General features: G+C 40.4%; 1 long non-coding RNA gene across 1 annotated transcript; it reads left to right on the forward strand.

Moving 5' to 3' along the window:
- The first annotated feature begins 568 nt into the window (after nt 1-568).
- LOC147170386 (uncharacterized) lies at nt 569-6,117 on the forward strand. The gene is made up of 3 exons (XR_015095614.1): nt 569-795; nt 5,291-5,357; nt 5,474-6,117. It is a non-coding gene; the product is annotated as an uncharacterized LOC147170386 (long non-coding RNA).
- Nucleotides 6,118-7,567: the final 1,450 nt, after the last annotated feature.

Genomic DNA, 7,567 nt, shown 5'->3' on the forward strand with positions numbered 1-7,567 from the left:
TATTAGATATTATTATATATTTTTATGAAAAAAAACATGCTCTGGAGAACTGTGGCTGGCTGTTTCTCTATTGCAGGTTCCAGAAGGGCAACGCCTCACCGACCTCACTTGATCCAGGCTGGCCTCCGTTGCTTTTCCATTACAACACGCACCAGTCAATTGAAGCAGGATCAACTGAACTGTGTAAGATACACTGTGTAGTGCACAATTGCAGCTCGTCACCGAAGATATATTTTTATTTAACTGTGCACCTTGCAGATATTTAGTTTTAAAATAGTTATGCAGCATTTATATTTACATTTTATTATTTGAACAACTGAGCATTTTCATGAATTATTTATTCATTTGATTTAGCCACTATTCCCTGAAATATCAGGTTTCAATAAAACTACTTATGGCATGTCATATTTGGCTTTGACTGAAAATTTATTTGCGGGGATTTAAAAATATATATATTTAAGCCAAAGTATATCGGGATATACGTTTTGGTCTAACTCGCCCAGTCCAGGCTCCTCTTCGAAACTTGGTCTCTCCTCACTGGCTCTATGACAGATGTCACAAGGCCGGAACCACCTCCAGGGTCCGTTGGGACCGTCCCGGTGGTGCGCGAGGGGTACCTGTAACGCTCCAAGCGACGTTCTCTCCACGCTCCCTCAAGCGGTTGTCCAGTCATATGGCGAGAGCGATGAGTCCTTCTAAATCAATTGTTTCATCCCTGACAGCTAGCTCGTCCTTTACTTGCGGATCCAGGCCTTTGTGGAAAAAACTACTTACTTACTAGTTGCTGCTTTACCCGTAAGTAAACTCATCATGAACGCGACTTTGGTATTATCTGGAGAATAGATACAGAGTTGTTTGTCAAAAATTAAAAAAGTGTTGAATGAATTCGCCGCACAACCCGGGCTCACACCCACAGCGAGACGGATGTGGGGGACTCAGTTCGCGAGGTGAGCCCCCCAATGAGTCCCTAGTCGAAACATGCGCGGATAAATCATCAATACTGGGTTGCTAATGAATTCAGCGCCTCCCTAAGCTCAGTCAAGGACTGCTCATGACGTCCAACCAACTGTCCATGGGAGGCCAGGGCATGGCACAGTCTGCGGGATCCATATGGTCGGACAACGTTCAGGAGTTGGATCTCAAAAACGCAGACACAAATAATAATTTTGACATTTATTTGTAAAACAAAGCTTCAACTGAAGGTGATGCAATCACCTAGTCTAACAGTAACATGACAAAGAGAACAAAGACTCTTGCATCAGCCAGGGCCAAACGCTAAACATGGAATGCTCAGCAAGTCATTAACTAAGCGGTTAGCGCGAAATTTACTCACGACTAGACGAGGCAGCGAAAACTAGACCAGAAACAGCAAGAAGGGATCCTGAATTAAGAGACGTGGAGCTAGGTAGCTAACTATCATTCATTGGGCTGTGGAGGCAAGCAAATGAATCGTCCGACAAACAGAATGTGTCTTCCGCTGTTCCCTTTATAGTCTGTGGTCGTCAAATACATAAGGCAGTTGCAACACAAAGGATACAGTCTGAGAGCACGAACATGACAGAGGAGTATTATGCAGCTACGTGTAGACAAGGCCGATGAAATGCCCCACACCTGTTGGCCACTCATATGTCAGTAATGTCACGGCCCAAGTTGGCCTATGTTTTAGAATCACCTTGGAGGGGGTTCTGAAGAGCGGTTCCATTGTAAAAACATTGGCCATAGTGTGATAGAAAAGCAACCACTCAGAGCAGAGAAAGGTTGTTCCAGTGTGGAACTGGTACAATGAAAAAAGCGGCTTTATTTTCTATCACTCTCTTTCCCCCTGATTTCACCTTCCCATCTCCTTCATCTGAAATCTATTAATCCAAATTGCTGGTGAGTGAGGATATGCTTAAAGACAGAATGTGCTCAGACATTGGTTCAGTCAGGCATGTAGTGCACAGGTTGTCTCAGTAATGGAGGATGTTGGGTCTGTAACCCAGTAGGGTATCCTCCGCTTGATCTACTGTAGTCATTCAACACTGTGCCTTAGCAAGTACTGCCAAGAAAATAACCAAGCAAATGCTTAATCATATTTATAATCTCACTGTGTCTAACTGTACATGATATAAATGATTGCCCATTTCAGTACACAGCTGGAGCAGTGAGTGATAAGTTCTCAAATGAACGCACACTAAAAACAAATTCACAAGTTCAATTTGGCAGAAAACAAGGGAAGGCACAGCAGCTTTATTTATACAACACATTTCATACACGAGCTAATGCAATGCTTTAAACATTTAAAAGTACAACATTTAAAAACAAAAGAACGACAGACATTTAAAAACAAAGTGCAGAAATAAAAGACTGCTTACTAAAAGAACATACAATGGAAGAAAAATCTTTTTTTCAATTGATTAAATAATTAAAAAAAAAAAAGCTTTAAAATATCTAAATCATAACCTTCATAGTCTCCCCAGGGGTGTGCAAAGGAAAAAGTGTTGATTCAGCACAGAACAATCTTGATTATGTGGCAATTCTTGATTCCGCGTCTTGAAAGTGTTGCGCGTGCATTTAAAAAAATATATGTAATTTTTTTTTTTACCAAAATAATCAACATCAATATTCTCTTTGTCGCCCTTGAGCAGATGTATTTGCATTAATTATGAAGTGAAATGTTTTTTCCACCAAACTATGGGTTTGAGTGTGAACACTGATATATGAAAACAAAGAGTAAAGTAACCACGACCTGGATATTGTGAATATGCATACACTAAGATAATAAATAGTAGTACAGTAATTAAGCCATGCAGACGGTTCATTTATGTAGGTGCGGCAATAAAGTGAGATCATCTTTCCTAGATGTCTCCATGAAAGGAGTAACCTAACAAACCAGATTGATAATTGTGATTCACTCAAGGGAGTACTTCACATTTTCAATCTGGAACTTCACTCAGCAAATCTGTTCGGGAAAGGAGGGACTTGCTCTACAATACTTCAAACTGATTGGACGATGCGGCATCTTTGCACGTTTGACCAATCGAGGCAACGGATGAAAATGTCGTCTTCAGTCTTGTCTTAGAGGGGGAAAAAAGCATGAACATCTTTACAAGATAAAAATGTACGAAGCGCCTCTCGCTATTCAACATTCAACAAGGAAACGGTGAGTAATTCTGTGAGAAGAGAATTAATTGCAGTGTCCATTCATCTGTTAGGTTTGCAAGCAAAATGTATGTAATCTTACCATATCTAGACTTTGGGTCTGGACTCGCACTAGGCTTGACTGCCGGCCCGGGCAGGATTGGCGACCATGCTAAGGACGTCAGAGGAAACGAAGCACACCCGCACGTCTGAGTTGCCAGCGCCTAATGGCGGCGGGCTGCCTGGCAGCCCGTCAGTGAAGTACAGCACAACAGCGGGGAAGCAACGCATCTACTGTAGGCCTATATCCTTTCCGCCACACGAAATGCTCACTTTGCACACAGTGCAAGTCGCACCATCTCTGCTTTCCACATTAAAGATGATAATAACTTATTATCATCAACTTCCAAATACCTCGGTGCTATTTTTGTTTAGCCCCGCCGTTCAATGCCATTAATAGTGTCACGCTAAGCTGTGTGGAAAAATGGAGTCTCACTCTGTGCCACCACACAAGTCCAGATTTAATAAAAAGTTATAAAAATAACCTCATATATTTATCCGAGTCCAGATCGGGAGACAACGTCCGATTCCAATCGAGTCAGCAACCACGTGATCGGATCGGGACATCCCTAGTGAAAACAAAACAAAATGACATATCCGCTCTCCTGGCTTTAAAGGTAGAAGAGCGCTAGAGCGCTCTTGACTCTAATAGTTAAAACACAGTAATGCACTCCTGGCCTTAATGGGTTAAACGGATCAGAGTTCGTTTCCCACGCTGATCCGTATCTTTTGTGCAGGTCTGAATACACACAAACAAATCCTGGTGCGGATCAAACAAGAGGCCCACTTTTTGAAGTGGTCTCATTCTGCTTCCAAACGCACTCGCTTCTTGCAGTTTGCTTCGTAGTCTGAATACAAAATAGCGCAAATGGCTTTTTGGCCTTCACAAGCTACTCTAGTAAGGGGGAGACATATTGCTCGTTTGTGAATGTTGTGCTAAATTCATACATAATCCTCCGTATTCTGTTTAGTTGTGAGTTGGGGCACGCGGAGCGCAAGGGCTCCTTTGGGTTACTACACGCAATTCGACAACACTGTTCCAAAATTAGAAACAGTGTCAAGTCAAGTTTATTTATACAGCCCTTAATCACACAAGAGTCTCAAAGGGCTTCACGGAAGCTCCGTTAAATAAGGTGCTCTTGACGCTGTTAACATTATTAACATTGTTTTACTGTTTCAATTTATATAAATATTTTGCATCTACTAACGCCACACATGTATAGAGCAGTAATGCAGCACGTAGGAATTTCATGATTTCCTCTTTTTCCGGGTTTGCGCATTGCAATCCACCCTTGTTATTTCTTTCCAATCAAATCATCACGCGCGTCGATTTGATTACGCAATATAGTTCACTTGCAAAAAGCACAGTGTGAATGTCAACCGCACCAAACGAAAAAAATAAAGTCCACTTTTGGTCCGGACCAAACAAGCAAACTTAAGGGCTTTTCTGGTCTGAATACAATTCATGAATTCTGGTATTTGCACGCTATTATATATATATATATATATATATATATATATATATATATATATATATATATATAATACGCTATTTGCAAACTCAATGTCCTATGTTTTACTGAAGAGTATCACCTTAGGTGGTGAAAGTGGAAGGGACGGATTGTGGTCATCAAATATCGGAGGTGGACGTGTCCCTCCCGGCCCCAGTGCAATTTGCCCCCATGCCTTGCGCAAAGCTACCACTAACTAATCCAACCATAATTGTCACGCACGCACGCACACTCACACACTCATACAAACAAAAAGGTGGGAAAAGTCAATTTTCCATAACAGGCCACTTGTAAGTAATGGGCAAGGAACACCCTTGACTAATCCCCAAATTGAACAGACTTGTTCTTTTTAAGTGTCCATGGGAAACAGTTACACACAGGGCACAATTAAATAAGAGCCTGTATAAAATCTAGTATTACAAAGACATTGATCCTGTGTTTAAATTTACACTGAAATAACTGTACTACATTAACATTGTGTTTATTTATTGTGATTGAAGTTTGTGTGAATCTGGGATTACACTAAATAACTTTTAGTGGCTTGTCCTATGTTTCTGTTCCATGCAGTCTGCAGTGTCATTTTCGTGTATTTCCAACAGATCCTGGAATTCTACTGAGTGGGCGGAGTCTCCTGTTGCAAACCTGAGGATCATCTTAATAACCTAGGTATTTAGGTGTAGCAGAGGCTGAAGAACACTGTCGGGTTATTCTCTTTGGCATTGCCCACTCTCCATGTTGTTAATTTTTGAGACCATTACCTGTTGTATTCTTTTTTTTCGTAGGGATGGCAGAAATGGAACCTTGAAACAATTGAATCATTTGGAACAAGTGATTCAACAAAAGAAGCGATCTTTTGGAACGATTCGAAACATCTCCCCACAGTAACATCAAGTGGCCAATTGTAAAATATCACAGCAGTGTTACCAACCAACTGCCCAGTAAGGAAAGTAGCTATTGGCTGTCTGTCATGATCTAATTTACACAATTAGCAATCAGCATATTGTTGTATAATGGACACCATAAGAGAAAAATCATCAGCGCAAAGAGTGACTATTTTGAAGAAACTAGAATAGAAAACATGCAGTCACGTGACATTGTCCTTCTGGTACAGATCTCGAAACAGCGTTTCGAATCATAAATTCAGCCTGGGTTTTGGTACGTACCAAAACACAATTTTGATTACTACTACTTGTTCGCATTCCGTTTTGGGTTTTTAAAATAACTGCTTTTTTTTCTAACTCTCTGGTATTCGTTCTGCTTTGGGGTTCAGTTATGCAAGTTTCCTTTGACGCTAAACATAACAGATTCATATCATGAGGGTGGGAACAGGAAGATACAAAAAAGGCATTTATCCTTTTTTTGTAATTTGCCAATTTATCGCTGAAAGTTTGTAATCAGCAGGGGTTATATCAAAGTTAACTGCAACTTCAACGGTCAACTTGTTTTCAGATCTGTTTAAACTATATTTTGTGTGCCCAGACAAGTTTGACATTAAATGAATGATCCAACTATGTCTAGTTACTGCTTTCCATTCATTTTGCATATCTTTTCTATACTTATGTGTTTCATGATAGTGAACAACAAGCTTGAAGAGCAGATTTCCTCCCGGATCAAATTCACACGCCATATCTTTATTGTGTCCCTGTTCATCATATTTCTTTGCTCTTTCACTAGTGTCCCATAAACATGTCTATAAAGGGTGGATAAGAAACTTAATACCCAGGTATCCCCAGCTCACTTGTTTAGAAGCCCCTAAAGACACCAATAAGAGAAGTCTGACAAAAGACCGCCTGCTGCCTTGGGAGTAGATTGTGATTTAAAAAAAAAAAACACTACTCAAAGGCACAGATTCTTCCCAATCTGTGAATTTTTTATTTTATTTTATTGGAATTCAATCGCAAATTTCTTCTGTTCTCATTGTAAGTGTGTACACCATGGATGCATGGCACTACATTTCCCCTAAGAGGCCAAAACGCGCAGGAATGCCCAGTATTTGTTTTCATTTGTTATTTTAGTATATTATTATTTTACTTTCTTACTAATTTAACTTCTCAAAATTAAAAAATACAAATATGCAAGGACTTTTATTTTTTTGTCATAACAACACACTTTTACACAACATAGCACAAAATACAACCCCTTAGATCCTGTTAGCCCACTAAATCCCCAGACGTGTGAAAATAACACAAGTTAAAATAAACATATTAAAGAGGGCAATGTAATGCTTAAGTTTGAAAAAATATTACGTTTTAAAACCAAATAAATAATTGTTTTATTAATGGTGATTTCAATCTCAATCAAAATAATAGTGCTTATTATTTTTTTCCATAATCACCCAGCCCTACAAAGTGGGGCATTTTCCCCCCGCATACAACAGTGGTAACAGTTTTGAGAGGCTGTTTGGAGGTGTTTTTGCAGGCGTGGTTAGCCACAGGTTTTTTGTGGTAGCACTGCAAATTCCTTTGCATACAACTCGTGTTCACTGCGGTATGCCGTAATTTTTTTGCAGTGTGTATAGGCTTTGTTACTTTGGTCCCAGCTCTCTGCAGATCATTCACTAGGTCCCCCCGTGTGGTTCTGGGGTTTTTGCTCACCGTTCTTGTGATAAGTTTGACCCCACGGTGTGAGATCTTGCGTGGAGCACCAGATCAGGGGAAATTATCTTTGGTGTTGTATGTCTTCCATTTGCCCACCAAACCGTACCCCCTCAACGCTTCGGCTACGCCTAGAAATTCTGTCCATAAAAGTTATGAACGGAATCGGTGACAAAGGGCAACCTTGGCGGAGTCCAACCCTCACAGGAAATGAATTCGACTTACTGCCGGCAATGCGGACCAAACTCTGACATCGGTCGTACAGGGACCGAATAGCCCGTA

This window comes from Leptonotus elevatus, chromosome 7, assembly GCF_054856555.1.
Source record: "Leptonotus elevatus isolate MCC_2025b chromosome 7, RoL_Lele_1.0, whole genome shotgun sequence".
NCBI classification, from domain to species: Eukaryota; Metazoa; Chordata; class Actinopteri; order Syngnathiformes; family Syngnathidae; genus Leptonotus; species Leptonotus elevatus.